The sequence below is a fragment of the Ctenocephalides felis genome, unplaced genomic scaffold (assembly GCF_003426905.1).
Source record: "Ctenocephalides felis isolate EL2017-DRISC unplaced genomic scaffold, ASM342690v1 CF-g0.4_SCAFFOLD_03571, whole genome shotgun sequence".
Classification (NCBI taxonomy): domain Eukaryota; kingdom Metazoa; phylum Arthropoda; class Insecta; order Siphonaptera; family Pulicidae; genus Ctenocephalides; species Ctenocephalides felis.
The window spans coordinates 31,268,169-31,292,948 of NW_020539725.1; the positions used below are offsets into that span (position 1 = coordinate 31,268,169).

The window sequence follows — 24,780 nt, forward strand, 5'->3', positions numbered from 1 at the left end:
GGCTCATTTTTTCTGTACTATTCATTTTAATTTAATTTTTTATTTGTAATTAGTTTATGTTGTTTGTTTTGGTTATGTTTGTTATCATATGTTCGAAAATTAATACTGTATAAACCATATCCCTATTTCAATCTACCTATATAGGCTTTGTTATCTCTGAAGAGATTATGCAAGATAGCGCAATTGTAAACATTTAATTAATTAGTGATGCATATAGGATTTAAAATGCATTTTGTTAAATTTGAATCGCTTGTATTAAATCGAATAATAAATCTAATTCAAGAGCTAAAAACTATTACATTTTATAAGACGATAATAACATAATTCTCTACTTAGTGTTTTTATTTCTTCATTTGCAATTTTATTCTAATTTTACTTAATTTAACTACACATTTTGCTGGCAATTTTATTTATTTTATCAACAGCGAAAATGCTTACTTTTGAGTAACCCTAGTAATTTCAAGGTACGTTGTTCGGTATTTATTTACATTTTTCTTCCAATCAGTGGTTCAAATTAAAAAAAAGTTGCACTCAAACTTTTCAAACAATCTAATATCATAAATACTCTAATACCATAAATACTAAAAAACAGCATTGAGCCACCTAGGGAGCGCGCTGCATAGTTTGGAAATAAAATAAATAATATTGAAAATAAAATAAATAAATGAACTTTGATATGGCATTGTAAATTATTTCTGTATTTTACATTTGATATTGATTTCCCTTGAATTACAACGTATAAATATAAACTATTGATATTTCGATTCAGAATATTAAAAGAAGAAACATGAGGAAACATTGGATCAATTAGGTATAAAATGCATAATTATTATTATCCACTATGCATGCATAATTAATATTTTCAATAATTAAATTATGAATTCAATGATAAATGTATCATTATCGGTTGCATTTGTCTATAAATATGTAACGTAAATGAGTTTAGAAAGATATTACTCAACTAGAGTCGTATGTTATAATTTGGTTTTTAAAAAAATAACGCATTTTAAAGAATATCGTGCAGATATTTGATCATTAACATTTTCAAAATATTAAAAGAAATTGGCAAGCTTTCGCAGAGTCAAAGCACATTAATATTATCATGATAAAAGGGAACATAAATGGTATCAATAAATAATTTAAATCATTATAAAAATTGCTCAAGATCTCTCCAATTTTAATATAAAGAGTTCATTATTATGCATTTTGCATCACCGTGTCGCAACACTAAATAATCAGATAACAATTAAGACCATATATTTTTTCTTCTATAATTAAATAATCAGACATATATTCTCGTTCAGAGTACTGATACAAAGTACTTGCCATTATCAAATTAAATTTACGTTTACTGAATTGCGACTTACTAGATGTCATTTGGCACTCAATACTTGATAAATCATCTGAGATTCTAAACATTGTGAAAAACAATTTTTTAAGCTATTCATCCGCAAGTGAATATATTTTTAATTTAAATATTATCGGACTAATTATGTATGTGTTTTATTTAAGCATGTACATGATGTAATTACATCACTTATTTTATATTTTTATAAAATATGTTCAAAAAAATGAAAAGTTTAGATTGAAAATTGATTTAATAATTTGCAATTCATGAATAGCTAATAACAAGTAAATACATTCTGTGATTTTAATATAAGAAAATCTTGATCCAAGTATTCTAAAGGTAAAAGCACTATGGATGTTATAAGCATTATCTCAAACGATATTCATATCTCAAATTCCAATAATAACTACCTCCTATTTATTGCAGTTATATCGAAAAAGCATACGATAACGTAAACCAGGAAATTCTACAAAATAAAATGCGAAAGTTTAAGATTCCAAAACTTATAATTAATTGCGTTATGAATCTTATTTCACAAAAAGAATTTATATCAAAACTAAGGAAGGAATTATAGGGCCAAGAACAACAAATACGGGTATTCTCCAAGGGTCAATACTTAGCCCACTACTCTTTAACATTTATACCTCCGATTTGATCAAAATAATAAAATCAAACGATATCAAAATCTTACAGTATGCGGATGATCTGTTTATATATGTAGCAAAACCATCAATTGAGATATGCATAAAGAAGGCTAGTGAAGCAATAAAGAAACTACAAAATTGGCTCAATAAAAACAATCTAAGTATATCCCCAAGTAAAAGTTCAATAACAAAATTCCACAGACACAACAAATCATACCAGCAAGACCAAATTAGGTTGGGCAGTTTAGACTTTCCCATTAAAAAATGCGTAAAAATACTCGGTGTTTATTTGGATAACAAAATAGTTTTAAAAATCACATTCAAGAATTATGCAAAAAGGTGAAAAAGGTTTAAACATTTTGAGAAAACTAGCGAATACCAGTTGGGGAGCTCACCCAGAATCGTGCTTGATGATATATAAGAGTTTAAATAAGATCTCAAATGCTATGGATGTTTTATTTACGGCACAATAAACTCTTCTGAAATGCAAAAATTAAATAAATTACAATATTCAGCACTTAGATTGAGCCTAGGAGCTCTAAAATCAACTCCTACAAATAGTTTACTGCGGAAGCAGGTGAAATAACTTTTCAGCTGAGAATACAAATGTTATCAATAAATATCTTACGAAAAATTTAATCGGCATGCGAAGAAAAAAATAAATCAAATTACAACTGTTATCAAATCACCATATTCCAAAAAATTTTGGTTCAAGAAAAATACTCCACCATTATTATCAATTTTTTTATTTTTTCAAAAAGTTTGATGAATATATAACTATAAATAAGACCATACCAATTTTTGAATTTCCGTGGATAATGCAGTTTGAGAAACCCGATATAATATTTACATCGTTTCCAATTGAACCGAATATTTTAAACATTGGAGTCAGAAACAGGGAATTGGAGACTTACATAAATGAAAATGGCCTGATCACATACAAATCTATACAGATGGGTCAAGGGACAAGGAAAAACAGGTGGTGCTATTTACATCCCCAATTTTAATTATAAAAGAAAAGTGAGGTTGCCGGACATTGCATCGATTTTCACTGCAGAAGTATTAGCAATTTATTTAGCATTAGAGTATATCAAGCAAATAACATCAATAAAGTGATAATTCTTTCGGACAGCAAAGCAGCATTAAAATCTATCAACAAGCCAAATATTAAATCAAATAAACTATCTTAAAAACTACAGAAATTTTAATACAACTAACTAGAGATAAATTTTCAATCAATTATTATGGGTAAAAGGTCACTCCAACATATGGGTAACGACATAGCCGACAATCTTGCGAAAGAGGCATGGGATCTGGACGTGGACCCTTATAAAGTTCCATGTACTGATCTATTTTATGGATAAAGTCACAAACCATTAAACTTGGCAAGAGGAGTTTAAAACCTTATCAAAAAGGAAGGGAAGGCTATATGCTACAATTAATCCATCTCCAAAATTTAATACATGGTTTAATAAAAGGCTAGACATCGACAGAAAATTGATTTCAATTTTCTGTAGAATCGATTCAATCATACATTGTGCAAGGACCAGTTATACCGGTTTCGGATCGTAGATAATAACAAATGCATATGTGGAGCTGCAGAAACAATTGATCACTTATTTTGGCAATGCCATCTTCATAATGAACATCGTAATAATCTATACAATGTCTGAGTGAAAAGGGAATGTCATTTCCAATAAATACAGTCATATTAGTCGCTACAAACATATACAAATTATAAAATCGTTTTGGACTTTATTACTAAATGCAAAAATAAAATTTAAGTTTCTTAATTGATATCTGTGTGTATATGTAGGTATGTGTATGTGTATATATAAATATATATGTGCATGTGTGTATGTGTATATATGTATCGATATGTATATAGTTAAGTTTAGATATGTATGTATATATATATATATATATATATATATGTGTATATATATATATATATAGTTATAATTAATATTATAAATGTCTGTAATGTGCTAGATAACCATAAGGTTGAAGCCAAATAAATAAATAAATAAATAAATAAAAAATAAGTATTCTACGCAATGCTTGCAAGAAATTCAACTTTGTATAAAAAGCTCCGCAAGGTCAGAAGGAATTATACTAATAACATTACGAATAAAGATTTTAAAAGCATCGGTTTATAAAGGTATCTAAAGAAAATTTAAGAAGATTATTTTACATAAGAATGATCAAGTAAAGTGCCTGTTTGAAATATAAAGCATGCGGTAATTGGAAGCTTTTATACGCCGCTTTTATGGAAGAGACGGTTTCAAGATAATAGGTGACAGAAGCTTGAGAATTTATACCATTGAAGTATAAAAAATGGTTTTATAAAAGACTTAAAAGCAATATATAGAGGAGTACAAGATGCAAGAGCTCTGGCATTTTAACCCAAGGTTCCGATTTCAAATCCTGCGTTGCGTGCAACCCCTTACCAATTTAACTGGTAGTATCCATATTGAACTTGAAAATGTTGATTATAGATAAAGTATAGATAAAGTCGGGAAATGGTGAAAAATATTAAAATACCATCGTAATTAGATAAGGACAATTAATGGGTTGCCCTCCATAAGCCATTAGTAAAAATTGATCTTCAAAAAACAATAACCGTCACAAGAGCATATGAATTTCCAATTTTTGAAAGTTATATTAGATTATGACCCTTATCGCCATTTAAATTTGGTTGAAAATGTAAAAATAATTTAACATTTAATTACAAAGAAACGGCCTGACCAAACTTTACCAAAAACTAACTAGCATCATTGCCAAATGATATCTTCAAAACTGTTTAAATTCTCAAAATCGCTTCAGATTTTTTGGCTAAAACGTTATTCACAAGTTTCGCACTTTTTTTTAATAATAAAGAAGATTATGCAAAATACTGTGTAATCATGCAAAAAAATATTTTAAAATATTCTGCTATGAGTAATTAATCACGATTAACTATATTAAACCTGACAAATCATTTTTAAAAGCGTAATTATCCCAGTTGATAGTTTATCAAGTTTTTTAAATGATCAAAAATTGATTATCATTGCTTCTATAATTGTAACATGTTAGCAAATTGAAGAACTAGTCATCTGACTTGTGACTAATGATTCAAATGCACGCAAATCGTCAACTTTGTACTCTAGATCAAGGATGGTCAACGAGTTGATTTCTTAGTAATCATTGGGTCGATTTTTGACAATGGTCAGAAAATTTTGTATTCTTAAATCCTAAAATTTTTCTTTGTTCTCAAAATATCTGTAAAATTTATTGTATAAAAAATCAACAAAAAACTGAATCTACAATATTGCTGCTCTATCAGTGTTTTAAGGCAGTGATGATATAGCAGTGCCTTGAAACAAATTGCAACAACTTGTAGAATTATAAACGAATATTAGATAAATATAGGATTTTTGGAATAAAAGTGAAAATTTTTGATCAATGTTTTTAAATTTCGAAAATGTTGAACACAAACTTAGAATATTCCAAAAAAAAAATGTTTTCCAGTATTTATAAGAATTATTCGATTTATTTATTATTTTCAAACCGAACATCATTTACTACTGATACTGATCGTAATCAGATGGGAAAGCTATTAAAAAATTATGGACCAAACTTTATTAACTTACATTTAACAGATTTGATGGTTCAAAGCCCTGGGCAGTATAAAAAAATTAATTATTATCTATAAAATCTACGTAAAACTAATTGAACAACATTTAATTATATATGTTTATCTATTAGATATGAATAAATTATAATATTTATATTTAGTTCTGTTTGTAATTACGTAAACATATTTTCCAATAGATTATTAAGTTCAAAAGATTTATTAATGATTCATATAATTGCATTTACATTTTCCTATTGCGGATTTTTGATACGGAATATTAATATGGAATTTTCTATACGGCGATTATAAGACGACTTATATTATACGAATTTTTTTATATATTAACTGATTGCAATTATTATTATTCAAATTTCACAAAATATATTAAACCAATTAACCTTAATAAATATATTCGAAAAAAATAGAGAACTTAATAGAGATAAATAGAGAACTTAAGCCAGAAATCTCATGCAATATAGTACCATTCATAAAGAATATTTTTAGCTGAAACATAGAAAAGTCTTTATGATGTCTTGATACAAAATTTATTAATATGCACCCTTGAAGTTTTAGGTTTCAACTGTTTTAAGAAACTGAAAAAAAACTGAAGTTATAGCATATTAACTGAGAAATTGAGTTAAACATGCATTTGTATAATAGAATCAAGAAAGCTTTCCTATTCCATCCAAATACTTATTTTCATTAAAATAGGGCATGACACCAAAGAGGGTATAACACATTTATAAATGCCACTTGGTTATTAGTTATTGTGCTTTTTCAAAACTTAAATTTAATAATTTCATTTATTTTTTGATTAATGTAAGTTAAAAAAAACATTATTCTCAATAGTATTGAAATGTTGATTCTAAGATTAAAACCGGTGGATTTCAATAAAATCCGCTGCAAAGCGTGGCCGGGTACGATAGTATGTATATATATATATATATATATATATATATATATATACACATATGTCTTGACCACCTCTGCTGTAGATCGTGCCCACAAATCATGCAATTGGACTTAATTGTCCTACAGAATTAATCACTAGTGTTCGCAAAATGCTTATTCATGTCCTGTCAATGTTTTCCGACCTGCAAAGGACACTCGTGAGAAATATTCATATCAAATGATATAACTTCCGTTTTTGATTTGTTTTCAATTTTTTATCTAATCACTGAAATTGCGCTTTGTAATTAAAAATATTTTTGAATCCAGATACGGATGCCGCTTTAGAAACAGAGCGCATAAAAATAAATAATTGAAAATATTATTCCTGAAAGGCTTATGTCTAAGATTTGAAACCTTCAAAATAGTATGCGAAAAAATCGTTTAAATATTTTAAAACTCAAAAAATTTAATTGCTTTAAATAATTTCATTTTGAAAATTGGATTTTATTCCCTTTTGATTCAAAAATTACTCCTAACTCGTGCAAAAGTATCAAATATAATAATTTAAAAACATATGCATCACGATTGCTATTCATCCGAGTTCCAATTTCCAAGATAACCAATTTAATTTAATTCAATTTCAGCATAAATGTGCTATGAATCATTTCATGTTCATGACGGCGTGCAAATTGCATATATAGTGAAAGTCCATATTATTCTAGTTAGAAATTCAATGACGACGCAGTTACGTTTCTACGGCTTGCCAATTGCTACTGAATTATTGCCAATAAAATCCAGTAAAGGTGATATTTTTACAAAATAATTGAATAAATACTGAATTTACTTAAGAACGTAATTTTTCTTTCCGGCAAAACATTTAATCATTAATTGTAACCTGATTATGCAGCTGTTATATCAAGGCGTAAATTCTTCGAGCCAAAAAAATTATGGAACCAGTTGTCCAACGCATTGTTACGGTTCAATCTTCATATAAGTTGGTAGTAAAAACTGTCAAAATGATATGTATTTACTGTGGAGTCAGGCATTTCAGATTTAATACCTAACCTAAAAGAGGGAAAAATATAAAAAAACAATGTTATAATAACTGCATTTTTCTGATATGTCATTGATAACATATGTGTGAAGTTAGGTTTTATGCGTACAACGCTTGCAGTCAGGCGTTTTAGATATAAACCCTGACCTAAAAACGGACAAACATAAAAAATGTTATGATAATTGCATCTTTCTGATCTGTTATTGATAACACATACATGAGTAGGGTTTATGTGTTTTTAGACAGTTTTTAGTATCATTTTGTATGAAGCAAATGGCGTAACATTGCTATAACTACGGATTATTTTACTGTAGAATGGAGACCCAGAAATTGGTAAAATATATATTTTATCTTCATTATTTAGTACGAATGTTGTGTTCAATCAAAACATATATTAAAAAATATTAATACTAAACAAGTAAGACCATCTTTATGATTATTAGTATTAGTATTTCATCAATATGCTTATTTTCCTATTTCTTCAAATTCACTGATGATGGCAAAAAATTATATGTAAAAACGTATTTAAAATAAAGATTTTGCTAATTTTTTCAATGTATGCTTTATACTTACATATACTTGTATTTATATATAGGTCAAAACGTAATTATTAATAAAAAGCGTCTTTATTACAACTATGAACAAGTAAACGTATTAAAATAATTATTTACTGGATTTTAATAGCCTTATTAAAGAGATGTAAATATTATTGCAAGTATATGAAAATAAACTGAAAGAAAAACAAATTATTTTATTTATGTAATTAACTAAAAAAATAAAAAGAAATCAACGCAATTGTCTATTGTGATGTTAATATTCATTATAATTTATGTATCATATCAACATGTAGTTATGGATAGTAAAAAAAAACTTCATTTTATAATGCATCAAATATTAACTGAAATTCCAAAAGAATTATTACTAGATCAAGAGTTTAAGTAACACAAACATTTTAATTATTCAGGAAATTCTTTTTAATTTAATAATTATTGTAAAGCAAATTGATATTTGTCTTGTGACTTGATGGTCGCAATTAGCTTCATTAGAATTATTAATTGATTTGGAATTACTCATTCTTATCACATATGAATTGCATTTTTTCCGTGATCAATTTAAATATGATAATAGTATATAATATGAAACAAATATCAATACGTTTCTTATGTAACGTATATTATATAATATATTATTACATTATACAATACTTAATGTTTTATCAATTATATAAGGCATTTACGTATATCAAAAAATATATTATTTTAGTAAATATAATAAGTAAAACTAAAATTCAAAATAACTTACAACTTAAAATATCCTTGACACATTTTAAAATTATACAATCTTTAGAAACGTTCTCACACATACCGTTAAAAAATTATATAAGTAAAGCATGACTAATAATTCTAATTCGAACGATTTAGATTAACTATAATAAAATAATCGTATAAACACGTGCAAAAATCTATTTCAATATATAAAACAAGTCAATGTTTTTGCTAAAATTTATTTTGCTCCGTCAATGATTTGATTGTGGGTTAAAATTTTTATATAACTACGGACAACATAAAATATTAATATTAATATTAATTCTACTTAATTTTAATTTATAAAAGTGTTATAATGATAATGAGAATCAATATAGAAAAATAATATTTCGCATTTAAGACGATTAATATATTTATTGAGAGCACAATAAATTTACTTTTAAAACAAGTTTTATCGACTCACTCATATAGTATAATAATACAATATGCGGAATTTCAGATCAAAAATGTTAATTTTGCAAAAAATGTCTTCTAAATAAACCATCAAAAATATCACAAAGATATATTGTTAAAAAGTGGAAGGGATATAAAGAAAGCCTTGGATAGATCCTAATTTGTGAACATCATGCATCCAATAATATATTTGAGTAAGTAGGATTGCTCAAATCGTACTCGATAATATAATGCCTACCTATATAAAATATTCAAATATAATACCTGTAAGCTATTTTGAAAACTAGAGCATCTATCTATTGAAGAACAATTGCATAGAGTTACGCTCGAATAAAAATTTAATGAATAATATTGATAATACTTGTTAAGAAAACCCAATTTGTTTGAAGTTTTGAAAGTACAATATCTTCTAAAAGAACAAACATCAAAAAGAAGGAAGCTGTTGATTCATACAAATGATATATCTTGCAGATTGTATCAGATCTTTTCGTATTTTGATATCATGTACGAGTATTTTGTTTTTTAAGGGGACTGCTGGACATCATATAATGGTATATCAAAAATAATATTTAATCTATTCTCAACTGTGAGATACTACTTATATTATACTTAAATTACACAAAGCTACATAAAAAATGAAGTAAAACCGTCGATAAATCAATGTGCGGTCAGGTCCATGCAATCTCGCTAAATTAAGGGCGAATGTAACAATATATCAAGGGCTTTTGCTTAAATCCTCCATAAATCGTTTAAGCAGTTAACTCTAAAAGAGTTATTTTTAGCAAAAACAACATAGAAATGTATTAGATAAAGTTCATCCAAGTTGAAAATCAATATCCATTCATAAGCAAGCCGTAATCAAAACTTTATGATGCCATCCGAGACCCATGTCAAAATTGTTCATAACAACTAAAATTTTTCTACAATAATTATATTCCGGCCTCTGGATATAATACATAGTACGATTTGAGCATCCTTATTTATTTTACCAGTTACACAAAACATCACAATAAAATCAATAAAAATCAAGTAAAAATAAAAACAAACAAAAATAAAATAAGAGTATTCCATATAAGAGTTTGATCCAAGACATGGCAGACCAGTAAATCCATAATTGCATGCTTGCTCTAACCCAAAAATAATTAAAATTATAACTTAACTTTATTATTTATATTAAGCTTTGGTTTCTGGTTGCTTCTCCTCTTCAGAAGGATCATCTGGCCTGATGCATTTCCTTCGGGCGTATATTAGAACGGCTATGGACACTGCACATACCAGAAGGGCAGCAGCAACGCCTATTGTAACTGCTCTTATTCTGGTGTAAGGAGGTACACGAACTTCCACTTTATGACTGGCTGCTTGGTAGTCTGTCGTGGACATTGCTAATACTTGGAAAGTGTATAATTCATCTTCTTCGAGATCGGTCACTGAAAAATTGGTCACAAAATCAATTGATAGAAAATAAAACTATAATCTAAGTTAGGTTGTAAAATCCAACTCAAATTTTCATATTTAACAAAATTTCAATAACATAATACACCAAAATATAAAAAATATAAATACTATTCAATCATTAATATTAAGTCTGCTCAAGGCAAAATTACACATATCAGTTCTCACCTAGATATTGTGTATCTTGAGTCTCGGCAGAGCCGCATTTAAATTCGTATTCGCTGCGGGTCCAGCGGACAATATATCTTCTCAAAGATTCAGCTCCATGTTCTGGTGCTCTCCATGTCACTAAATGACCATCTTTAACAGGCACCACTTGTACAAATGTCGGTGCACTGATTTGGAGAAAGGCGTCCAAAGGTGCCCGAAACTCTGATGGTCCCGTATATAATTGAGATGCTAAAAGGAATAAAAGATACAATAGAATAAAATGTGATGATTGCACAATTTTTAAGGTAGGGAAGAATTAAGTTATATTAGAAGTGTTATCACTTAAATATTATTTAAAAAAATTGATATGTGTATAATTATGAAAATGCAAAAAGTCAACGATACGTGGTGTTCCCAAGCGGTCTCCCATCTAAGTACTACCCACGCCCGATGTTGCTTAACTTCGGTGATCGGACGAGAACCGGTGTATTCAACATGGTATGATCGTTGACGACGATATAACTTTGAACCATGCTTTATTCTTATTCCAAAATGATTTTTGTTAAATAAATTTATTAATATTATTTATTATATAATTTTCATAATTCACTTCTTTGTTCACGATTTGGTCTGTGCGCATTGTATGAAAAAAATCAAGTGCTGATTTTTTCATAATGTTTTTCTTTTATTTTGCCTCAAATTGATACCAGTTTTCTATCGTAGCTAATAGCTATTGTGTAAAACCAACAAGTAAATTTTCTTATTATTGATACATGTACAAATCAAAAATAGCATTTGAATTGATAACAATAATAAAAAAATGCATTTATATAGTTGTATGTTTTAAAACCAATTTGCATGGACAAACATTTCAATTATCACATGAACTCTGAAATATTTCATACTTCAGCATGATTCCCCGTAAATTATTTATATACGCTATCAAATGTTTACAATTAAATAAGCGAGTTTCTCGAAATTAATTAATTACTGTATGTAAAACGCAATGGATGGAAACATTAATATAATAAAATTACGTCATATATATTTGTATAAAACCATAAATATTTTTATAAGACGTAACGAGAAGGGAGCGTCCATTAATCACGTGAGCGAGTTTTTAACGAATTTTTGACCATTTGGTGATACATAGTGTAATTTTTTTTATTTTTTTTAATATGTAACCTTTTTATAAAAAATATATACACGTGATATCTTATTAAACCCCTCCCTCCTACACGTCATATTTAGTGATTTTTTGTCAAACCGCCCCTCCCCCTAAAAACCTCACGTGATTAATGGGCGCCCCCAAACAAGAAAAATGCAAAACTGATGTTTAGGTAAAATCCAGCACAGTGTACATAATTAGAAATATGTGCTTTAATTAAAATTACAACCGAAACACAAAAAATGTTTTGATACATTATTTTTTTATTAATGTGAACAGCAATCCAAACTTAAAAGTCTTGTTATCAGCTATGCTAATTTGACTCAATACTATACTTAATTCTAGTCGGTTCCAAAACTCCAACAGTTGTCATATCTTTGGGTGATGAAAACTTATCATAATTTCTGTTTTGGGGCGAATATCTATTGAAGCAAAAATGCCGTTGCAACCAAACCCAGGACCTCCGATTGAGGTCCAGTCGCCCGCCACTTACTTACCTACGAGCGAGCCCTTTTTTGATTCATAATAATTTTTTTTTAAATGTGTACATTTAGAAGGTAATTATATTACGACTCATTTGAAAGTTTATTCAAACTAAATTTTGGTCTGACCATTCCAAGAACAAGTTGAACAAGTACTTGTAAATGTGACCGAAAAATGGCTTTAATTACAACACCGCAAAGGACAAACTCCAGCTCTATCACTAATTTTTCTGCCAACATCTGGTTGGTAATAATAGTATAAATTGATTTCTCGAGAAACAATATAGGCAAACTTACGTTTCGTATAAACTTTGATCGCTTTGCTGAACATTCCGTCGCCGTTGGCGTCCTCGCTCATGATCATGATCTCGTACTCCTGGGAGGGCATCAGGTTGGTTATGTTGGCTTCGGTGTCCAAACTATTGGAAACCCTCATTGTTCGCCACTCGCTCACGTCGACCGCTCGGTACCATACTTTGTATACCAATCTGGGCCTTCTATAACCTGAGGAATTGATAAAATATGATTATGATAAAATATATTGGATCTTAATAAAAACTAGTAGTAAACGCGTCAAAGGATATCAAAGATTAAATGCATAAAAATAAAATTTGATTCATTCCTTTTGATTATATTTGAATAATGTGAAAACTTAAACATAAAGTTTGGATCAGTTCGAAATTGAGAAATATGTTGTTTTGGACTGATAAATGTTTGGAAGTTTTGAACATTGGTATTTAGAATGTCTAACAATTATTAGATGGAATTAATTTATAACAATTACCCGATGGAAAGCTAATTATGTTTATCATATTGAAAAAATAAATTGATATGTTGAAGCATTATTAGTAATTCTTTTAATTATAACACCAGGCACAAATTATTAAACCACGGGCATACAAACCAGTCAGCTTTTTCAAATTAAATTACCTCCATTAAATATCTAAAACTTGAACAATAAAAAAATTCAATGCTACTTTAGTTAAACTTCTTAAAGATTTGCCTTTTATGATATTGCCCTTTAGCACGTATAGTGCATGTAATGTGTATAGTACGAGTAACATTTATTACAAGCATATAATATCATATAGAAAAACCATATTTTATGAGCCATTACATTTTTTATGAAAAATGTTCGGTTTTAATGTATAAACCTAATTATTTTTCTAACGGGAAAATGTCAGATATGTTATTAAGACTTCAAAACACTGTAATGTCAGGATAAATAATGATACCAAAGGTTGTATTATATCATACCATGTTTCATATATAAATGTCGAATGTCAGATATATTTTAATATTAATAATTAGTTAATAAATATACATTAGATGCATGGGAACTGCACAATACATAGTTAATAATTAATTGCATATATGACATATTGTAAGTATTTTGATCTTTTGAGAGGCTAACAAATAAAAAATTGAGTTACACAATTTTATTACTATGCAGTAATGAAACATTATATTTTTCATAAACATTCTAAAATTTTCTGACTACTTTAATAAATAAACTATATTTTAGGCTGTGAAAACATATATTTGAATTAAATTTTACAATTTTATGTGTCTATTTCCATAAATGCTAGTAATATGTAATAAAAAACAGTTATTCAGAGTAATCAGAGTAGACCATTCTACAAATTAGGGCAGTGTTAGGATATGAGTTTTTTACTAAATAATGTTTTTACGTTTGTCGTTAAATGGGAGCAGAAAATCTGCTCTGGCTCTGAAGTAGTTTCACGTTTTACGCAAACCCAGAGTGGAAAATCTTCATGTTCTATTTTATTTTTATATTGAAAAAAAAAAACGCTAGCGATATAATCTCATACTTTGAGCAGCTATAAAATGTCTTGCCTAAAATATTTTCCATTTTAATAACTTCAAAGGTTTATGGAAACTACGAATAATATAGAAATTATTTCAATAAACTTACGTTTTGTACACGGCACAAATGTTTCATTGGTTTCATTATTTTCATTATAATTATTTACGGGGGACAGTGTAAAATATTATTCTAGTTCAGGATTATTTTTTATTAATCAAGATTAGTACTACGCTGTAACCTCAAACTAATGACATTCAATTTCCTTCTTGTATCCTTACGTACAACGTTTATGCCGGTACGCATACAATTTGACAATACTCTTCACACCAAGACTAATTCAATAGATGAATATTTTGTTAAACAGAAATGTTGGTGGCGTAAACTGCATTATTGTTAACAGCATATAAAATTAGCATTTACTGCCTTCTTCGCGTTTAAATGAATTATTATTATTATAGAACTTTATTTCTTGTTTTACCTTCGGCCCAAGTGACGAATATGGAGTTCGACGTGCTGTTTGCGGTGACATTGTACGGCGCCCGTGGAGGCAGTGTCTCTATCATGAGTTCCGTATCCGCAGTCACGGTGGCTGCGTCGTTACTGGCACTGCATGATACATGCCTCGGTCCTCCTTTTGGATATTTTCGATGGTCAAGTTACCTCCATCAAGAGAATATCTACCTCTTGGCAACTCGGATCCATCTTTCTGTAATAAATATATACATTTTGAACAAAATATTACAATATTTTGAAAATTTTTATTTAAAGCCATTGTTAATACATATTCACATAGTAAGATAGACAAATATTAAACGAGATAAGCTCTGAGATAGAGACTACTTAGGAAGTAGTAGAATCAATCGAGATCCGAAGATGTTGTTCACTTCAAGTATTTAGGAAGCATCCTGACCAGAGAAATACTGCACGAGAGAGATCAGGGCAAGGATGGCCAGCGCCAAGGCGACGTCCACGACAAATAGAAAGCTACTGATGAGCAAACTAAGTCACGACTGGCGGAAAAGACTAATGAAGTATTATGCCTGGAGCAAAATTCTGTACAAATCAGACACGTGGACTTTGAGAAAGACCAGCAAAAACTATCAGGAGAATTTTAATATGTGGTCAAATGGATAAGGTAAAGAGGACAGATAAGACATAAAATGAAGATTTTTAGGAAAAAGTGACGAAAAAAAACTCTACGGAGCACGATCCAAAAAACGAAAGGGAACTGGATATGAGATAACTCATTCTGCAGAAGGTTGCTTTCTTCCTGACGTTGTCGAAGATAAAATTCAAAGACTTAAAAGATTGGGAAGATAAAGAATGCAGATGGTTGATAACTTACGCAAAGAAAGAAAATAGAGAGAATTGGAAGCCAAAGCATATAACCAGAAAGCATGGAAGCACGAGTTTGGAAAAAAGTATGAAAATGCATAAAAATGAATAAAAACGTGATTATTGGTAATAGAAGGCAATGGAAGTAATGAACAAGAGAAAATGGGAATCATTGATTTTGTGGTGCTTTCACTACAGCCACGAATCTGCCTTCTGCGGCAGATTGCTATTTATTATTATTATAATTTGATCACTAGTATGAAACATATATTTTATGCGCCTGATTAACCAACAAAACATATGAAATTTCTCTTAATTTTGCATTGCATAACAACAACTTGCTATATGTATGTAATTATATGTTCCACGAATACTGCTCATTTTATAAACGCGAATTTATAATTCAAACAAATTAATTAATTTAATTTAATTAAATAAAATCTCACTTAAATCACATATTATAATTATTTCACTGGTGCATGTTACGCAACCGTACGTATTAACAGTTGACACTCATTATTCAATCATATCAATTCCTAGTTTCATGGAAAATTTATATTTACGGAAATCATGATGCTAATCTTTTAGATTAAACAATTAGATAATCATACAATTATGATACACGTGTTGCTACAAATGAAACCGTAATATTGGAATGTACAAGGTCAATGTTAAAAATCAATACAAAAAATTAAATGGGTATGATGGAACATAAAGTAAAACATACAAAATTGGTTATATAAAAGAAATCAACTATTAGTGCCTTTTTTAAATTACATATAATGAGATATAAAAGTGATTATTAAAAACATGTGAATTGATGTCTTTTAAACTTAACATTTCCCAACAAAAATCTATACAAACCAAAATCTGATACAAATTTATTGAATTAAGAATACGATTACGTTTTGAGCTAAAATGAACTTTTCATTGTTTCAAAAACTGTTACTTTGAGAATATTCTCGATAGGATTATTGGCAAACATTTTATAGTATTCATAATCTATTATATTAATAATAATATTAACAATTAATAATAATATTTACATCAGTTAGATGTAAATTGTTAATTATTTGAGAGGACCAATTTAATATTGCTAGGCTATAATTTATGCAATTATAATTTAGTATTACTTATATATTTATATATTTCTCCTACATCACCGATATTAAATTGAGTAGGTAAACTGTGATTTTATATTGTAGATATAAGATATAAAATATATGATCTTCACAGTACATAACAATGAAAATAATCCACAAGACAAATATCTCAACGTGTTATTGTCATCGCAGCACTTGTTTTTATTTTAATAAAAATAACTTTAGGTTAATAAACTCGACTCGCAATTTACTGAATTTATACTAATTTTGGTAATGGTTTATTTTATTAAGAGTTCAGACGAAACAAATAACGTGAATTTAATTTCAGGTTAAATTAAATTTGGTAAATGCTAGACTAATTTTGAGAAAATTACAATTATATGGCATAAACCGTCTGCAATTGTCAAGTATCACAAAATATTTGTTTTATATAATCAAATTTACAATAATTTTAATTAAAAATTCTTTTAGAGTAAGAATACATTTACCACATTTCCATACAAATATTATAACTTTCGTGAGTTTGTACATTCGCCCATATATATCGTTTTTTATTTTTAGGAAATACTAGGTACGGTTGTGGTACTTTTTTTGCTCAGCAATTTCTTTGTTAATTTACCAGTTAGCCGGAAGACATTCCATTTGAGATTCTACATCTATTTTATATTATTGTTATTTTAGATAGTTTAATTCAGTGCATTCTAATGCAATTCCCTCACATATCAAGTATAATTTAAGTTGTATCACATTTATTTCTAATTTGAGCGAGGTCTCTTACATTAGCTTTCGGTCAGAGAAATTTCTTAATGAATGGAACGCAAGCTAGAAATAAAGGTCGTAAATTTAATACCAGGTTTTGTTATTTTTTGGCTATGAGAGTCTATTGCGTAATATATTTTATGTATGCAGATGCCCTATATAATGTTGAAATATTGAGTGCAACAGCACTATGCGTCCTACATTGAACTCGTCGGAGCTTTGACCTAGATTAAGCTTCGTTGGGGCAACGGAGCAACTACACTGCAGATAAATGTCTAAAGTTTTCAAATTATATATTCATTACTTCTGTCAGGAATATAAAAGTATGAAAAATATACTCTCTTCACGACGTCTGTCGGCTAACGTAAGTAGTATAATGCAAGTTGTCATCTGCAAAATTTATAGGGACATAGGATGAACTATTATATATAGAATATAAATAGAATTATCTGCTGGTGAGTCATTTTTATACTAGAACATAAAATAGAACTTTCACATAGATTTTTGTTTTCATATTACTTCAAGTTATGTTTTTTGCACTCATCACACATACAAATTTTATTTCAGAAAACTATATTTTTACGCATCATTTTCAGACTAATATTATAACTTTTCTTTTTCCGATATACAAGAACTTTTCTTTGCACGCTATTTATCATGTCAAAAAAATGTGTATCTCAACTCTAATATTTCAACTTTGTCTAATTTTTTTTTTAAATCTTTTATATGAGCCTAAAAAACAATAAATATTTGACACGTTTCTATAGAATATTAATAAATTGTATTTATTAAAATGATAAATACTACTTTTTTCAAACTACATGTATGGTTTGAAAATATCGCGATTCTACTGATTATAATAAACCATTCTTCGATTGGTTTAGGTTGAAGCGAAGCATTTAAGAGAAATAAAGCATTATAAATTTTGAATTACCTTTTCTACATACATGAAACTTTTGTAAGAAATTAGTGTTCCACTAATTATATTTAATATTTACATTTATTTAACTAATATTAATTTATTTAAAATAATTTTAAGCGTTCTTTTTCTAATAATTGCTAGATCGTTATGAATTACTTCAATAACATTAACAAAATTCCGATCATTGTATAAATGGCACTTATGTCATTTAGCTGAAAATTTTAATAATTCTTCATATTTTGCATATTTTATGAAAAAATATACGTATCATATATTTCAATTTAATAATTTCAATATAGAAATTTGAACTACAAGAAAAACCTTAAAATCGGCCAATTTTTGCGAGAAATAATATCAGCGCTTTTTTAGAAGCAGATGCGCAATTCCGACATTGAATAAAGTCTTGATTAACAAAAATAAATCATAACAAAAAAAAAGTTTTATTATATATATCCGAGATTCGAGTTATTGAGTTTTTTCTTATTTCCACAACTTAAAAGTGGTTTAGGTTTTTATCCAAAATAAAAAAGTACGTTGGGTATAATACGATTCTTCTCAAACACTATAACTATACTAAGCATAGAAATTGGTTTACCTTTACATAATTTATCATAAAAAGTATCATGATCATTTATGATCGACTAGGATTTGAAACTAAGTAGTACCTCGATTATCCGGACCTCAGGTATACGGATTCGCGATCATCCGGACTTCCAAATGCGACAGAGTTATATGTATGTACAATACCTACAATTCGAATTTTTGCACGATTTATGCTGCAGTTTAGTATTTGTATGTAATATAATTATGAAAATATATATGTGCATACATAAGGAAATTTTAATTTCTTTTTAAACATTGATTTTCGTTGATATCTATGTATGTATTTGTTATTTTGATAAATACACATCATTATTCTTCATACATTGGATTATCCGGATTTTCGATCATCCGGATGCCTATCGACAACAATTAGTCCGGTTAATCGAAGTTCTACTATATTACTTGTAAATTAACCAATCATGTATACTTTTCTCCCAAATCGGGCAATATAACAAGTATAGCCCACTAAATATAACTACGTATAACTAAATCTTGGACGTTTACTTAAAATAAATATTGCTGCTTCAATTACATTTAGTTCAATTATTGTTTTCATCTATTGCTTGAAAGCATTAGATAAAACGAGCAAAGAAAACAAAGTGATTTCGCATTTCCCGCGAAGTAACGATCCAACGAGAGAAGCGTGCCGCCGTAGCAGGCCACGTGCAGCGCCCCTAATATACAAGGAGACCACGTACATTTCAAGAAAATAAGCGTGAATCTCGCAATTAACAAACCGGATAAAGTGAGAATTAGATATTTTTTATAAATATTTTGATACTAGATCAATTTGTTTCCTTATGATGTGAAAATTATCTTATGGTTTTAATAGTAGCTAAAATATATTGATGAAGAAAATAAGAAATATTAAAGTGAACTTATTATTATTACCGTACCATTTTATTTCATGAATTTATTGATTGTTACATCTTAATTTATTTGTACATAACTAGCGTGATTACCACCGTTTAATATTTACCAATTTTTTATATTAAACATTTAATATATATAAAGTTATGTGCGTGAATATTTAACCTGGTCTTATTTTGGCAAATAAGTTGGTATCTAGAACTGCCATTGACTTCACAAAAATTGAATAATAAACGAGTTAAATAAATATGGAAAGCAAATTTAACTCTTGTAATATGAATTGTCAGAAAATTTAATCCCTTAATTATATTAACAGAGAAACGTATTTACATTATGTATCAACGTACTATTATTACTCTACAATTTCAAATAATTGATTTATTGATATTTGGATCTTAATTGATTTCTACTTTTACATAACTAGCATGATTAGACTAGCTTAATTTCCAGCTTATTGTACACTAATAATATGTTAAATGTTAAATATAATATATAAAAAATGTATGTAAAAATTTGGCACACTGAACTAGGCATTTTAAGTTTTAGCATTAAGAATCTATCTACAATTTCCTTCGCTGAGCGGATTTCGAAAAATATTAATTAAAGTAATAAGTAATAAGTATATCAAAAATATAGAAAGCAAACTTAGGGCTGAGGAAAAAGTAAAATACCGCATTGATTCAGAAAGTGATTTGTCATGAAGAGAGTTTTGAAATATGATATTAATGAAAAGTGTCATAAGTGAATAAATGGTTCTTTTACAATATGGTGCTGTCTATCATGAGTATCCTAATTGTAATTCTTATTGTTTGAATTCTATATTTTAAAAATCTTCATAATGCTACATATAATAACACTAACAAATTAACTGCTGTTGTTTTATTATTAAATTTTAAATATTTTTTTAATATTTCAATTTAAGTCCAAATATCGTTGTTCTTAATATCCTTTCGTAAATTTTGTATGATATTCGAGCATAGCATAATTTAATATTTTATATTAAAGTACAGAGAATTTCTAAATAAGATACTTTAGTGACACCAGGGAAATTACTATGATTACTTTTATTTTTTTTCTAAATCTAAAATTTAGTAAAATTTCAAGTAAATAAACCCTCTATGGGCCAAATTTTTGTTTTATTTAAAAAATAGAATAACTAAAAATCAAAGTAATTCTAAGCCTGTATATGCAAATGAAAAACAAGAAAATCTGCAAAAACAACTTTCTTGGTATTATAAGATTGAAAAGCTTAGCACGGGTGTTAAATATTGATAATTTTTGTCTATTTATAGAATTGAGATTTATGGGTCAGGAAACTTATGGGTTTCAAAGTCAAGGAAAAATTTGGGATTTGAACCGAAAGTTACGTAGACTCACAGAGGGTTGAAATAGCAATTCTGAATAAGAATTTGAGATTTGAAATTAATGAGATTTGGAATAGTAATTCTGAATAAGAACATCCAATGCATCCAAGGCAATTACTATGACCACTTTAAGGCTAAAAGTCATAAAACAATGATGAATAAAATTCATGTTGCAGCTTATGATATGAAATAAGAGTGATGTACATGTAATAAGAGCTCTCATCACATCACGGTATGTTACAAAACATTATATAAGACTATGGTTTTATGATGAAGCTCTATAAAAAAACTATGAAGTAAGTATGATGTACATAAAATAAGTACATGAAATGAGAGCTCTTATCAAATCACGATATATTACAAAACATTATATACCTTTGGATTTTCTGAGCACGGTCAGAAAACCTTCCTTAACCTAATTCTATCCCTACTTTAATCATTTTTTCACACTTGTCTGTATCAATGAAATGACTTCCCGCATTCGGGACCAGAGCGTGCGTTGTGCCCTGATACTTGGCTCCGCCGTTTTTAGCATACACTGAATGCAACCGCGCAGACTGAGACAACTCGGCCACATGAGATACACGATACACGTATGATTTTGATAACCGACAGTATCTCTGAAGAGACAACACAGACTCATCTTATAGGTGGATTTCGTGTATAGGTTAGGTTAACAACACATACTGATCTTTCCAATGTAAAGATGAAATGTACAGGTGAGAGATATACATAGGAGTTAGATGTTACAGTAAATCAATTCAACCGAAATGTATTGGTGTTTGAATCAACGCAAGCAAGGGTATAAAATATTTCAACAACAAAGGAAATAGTATATTATGCATATGCAAAGTGGGTAATGTTATTGATCTTGAAAGCGCGTGAAGCTTTCAAAGGCTTATTTCTTTCCAGTGTCGATTCTCAAGTGTGCATGTGGAAACATTACATTTGTTACCTTAAAAAGTAAACAAATAGCAAATAGATCCAAAAGCTTCAGCTTGTATTACACTTGAATATTTTTATTTAATATTTATATATTTAATACCAAGACAGAAAGATACATTGAAAATTCATTTATCCAATTCATTTATTCAGGATATATGTACTTGAAAATATCAGTAGGTTCTACAATTAGTATCAATCTGTATACTCATCTTATACCGAATCTGTAACTGATCCTATCGAGCTTGCATAAATTTTCTAATAAATATTCATAATGCATGCGATGTACATAATTTTTGAGATTGTATGTACATTGTGGTTAGTTTAAATTGTTGACTAGTTTTGCGGTTGGATAGAAGTTCATTGCAAAATAACAAAAAAAAAACGGAATATGTGGTCCGTGAGTAACCAAAAAAATGATTTGAAGATACACTGTAAATGCCGTCTATTTTTTATATATTCACTTGTTAATGAGTTTATGCAAAATATTAAATTTTTCTATTTTCCAATGATAAATTAAATTTTATTTTCTCATTTTCAGTCTAAAATTAATAAAAAAACGGATTTTTATCCTATTTTTTGATATTTCATTTTAATAAGTTGAGACTTTCGGTTTTAAAACATTTTTTTTATTTTATACTTTTTTTCATTAATATTTTTCTAATTATTTTTGTCAATGGTGACCGATTATGCCGTTAAAATGATTGATGTGTTAAATAATTATATAGTGTAAATAAAAATGTCTTTTCATAGCGAAATACCGAAGGTGATTTATCATTTTCTTACTATTCCATCAATCATTGTTTACAAGCGTCACAAATGCGAAAGTGCTCGACAACTTTCTCCACATAATTGAATTTGTATAGATCTTCATAAGTTATCACTATGAAATGATTAACACTACATTTTATTAGAAGTAGCCATCTCGAGGGCAAAACTGTTTCGTTAGAAAACTGAGAAAAAAGTGAACTACAGATAGCAGAATTGAAATATCAATTGTTTAAATATTTGAATGCTCATATTTCGAAAGACAACTATAGGAATTTCCAAATGAAAAAATATTTAGATCTCGAGAATTAAAGTAATCAAACAGTCAAGAGACAAAAATCAATACAATTATACGTACATAAAATCAACTTAAAACATATCATAACATATACGAGCATATAGAATAAACAAGTATAAAAAAACTATAGCACTAAAATATTAAATTACTAGAAACACATCAAAACAAAATGTCTAAATATCCAAATTTCACAGCCTACAACATAATATTGCATAATTAAAATATCTAGTAGATTGAAATATTACGAAACTGAACCAAAAAAATGAGTAAAAATCGTAAGAATATCATTATAAAACATCAAAATATATCAAAATCTTGAATCAGCAAAATCATATATGTAGCAGATGCGCTTATAAAGGGCAGAATATTAACATATATTGGTGGCAGAAGTTGAAAAAAATAATAACATATATCCCAAATATCTATAGTAGACTATTAATGATAAATAATAAACATAGCTAATGATATCCTAAATACAAAATAGTAGACTAATCAGAATAATATTATGGTCTTCAAGTATTTTTAATCAAAAATTAACAATCAAAACATTGAAGGTAAAGATTAAATGCTTAATATAATGATTCTAAAGAAGAATCACACTCATACGTGGAAATTAATGGGTCAACAGACCAATGTTATGTCAAGGCTATGTTACGCTGCCTTTTTCGTATAAAATTGTACTTAAAACTGTCAAAATACTACGAGTTTGCTGTGCAGACAGGTGTTTAATTTAAAAAACATGATCTAGAAACTGAAGAAACCTCAAAATAAGAATTTTATTATAAGTGCATCTTTGTTATGTGACATAATAACATATGAGTGAAGTTGCATTTTCTGTGTAAAACTCCTGATTTCCCAGCAAATACATAGCATTTTGACAATTTTTAGTACCATTATATATGAGCAGCTTAACATAGCCTTGTTATAAAATTAGACTATTTTATGGCAGAATTGGTCCATAAAATCAAATATAAATAAAATTACATGACGTTGTTCACAAGTATCACTTGTATCATATTTATGTGTACTTTTGGCATCAAAAGTTTCAAATCGAATTTGCGGCAGATTAAAAGAATAAGCGTTCTTCATATTAGGGGGCGTCCATTAATCACGTGAGCTAGTTTTTAAGGATTTTTGGATCCCCCCTCCCCCTTGGTGATACTTGGTGATATTCAAAATTACCCCCCTCCCCCTACCAAACATCACGTGTATTTATAGTTGCGTGATAAAACTGTAATTTTTTTTATTTTTTTTTTGAAAATGTTTGAATTTTTTTTAAAACAGCAGTTAATAAATACACGTGATATCTTACTATACCCCTCCCTCCCCCACATGATGTTTCATTATTTTTTGTCAAACCCCCCCTCCTCCTAAAAACCTCACATGATTAATGGACGCCCACTTATATACTGATCTTTTTATGTAATTTTTGTTTATTAAACATTTTCATGCATAGTCGATTTAT

At 28.3% G+C, this 24,780-nt stretch overlaps 1 non-coding gene and 1 pseudogene across 1 annotated transcript; both read right to left on the minus strand.

Moving 5' to 3' along the window:
- Positions 1–9,743: 9,743 nt before the first annotated feature.
- The window catches only part of LOC113384823, a 59,290-nt pseudogene continuing 44,253 nt past the window's right edge, over positions 9,744–24,780 (minus strand).
- LOC113387186 lies at positions 11,267–11,385 on the minus strand. The gene has a single exon (XR_003368136.1). It is a non-coding gene; the product is annotated as a 5S ribosomal RNA (ribosomal RNA).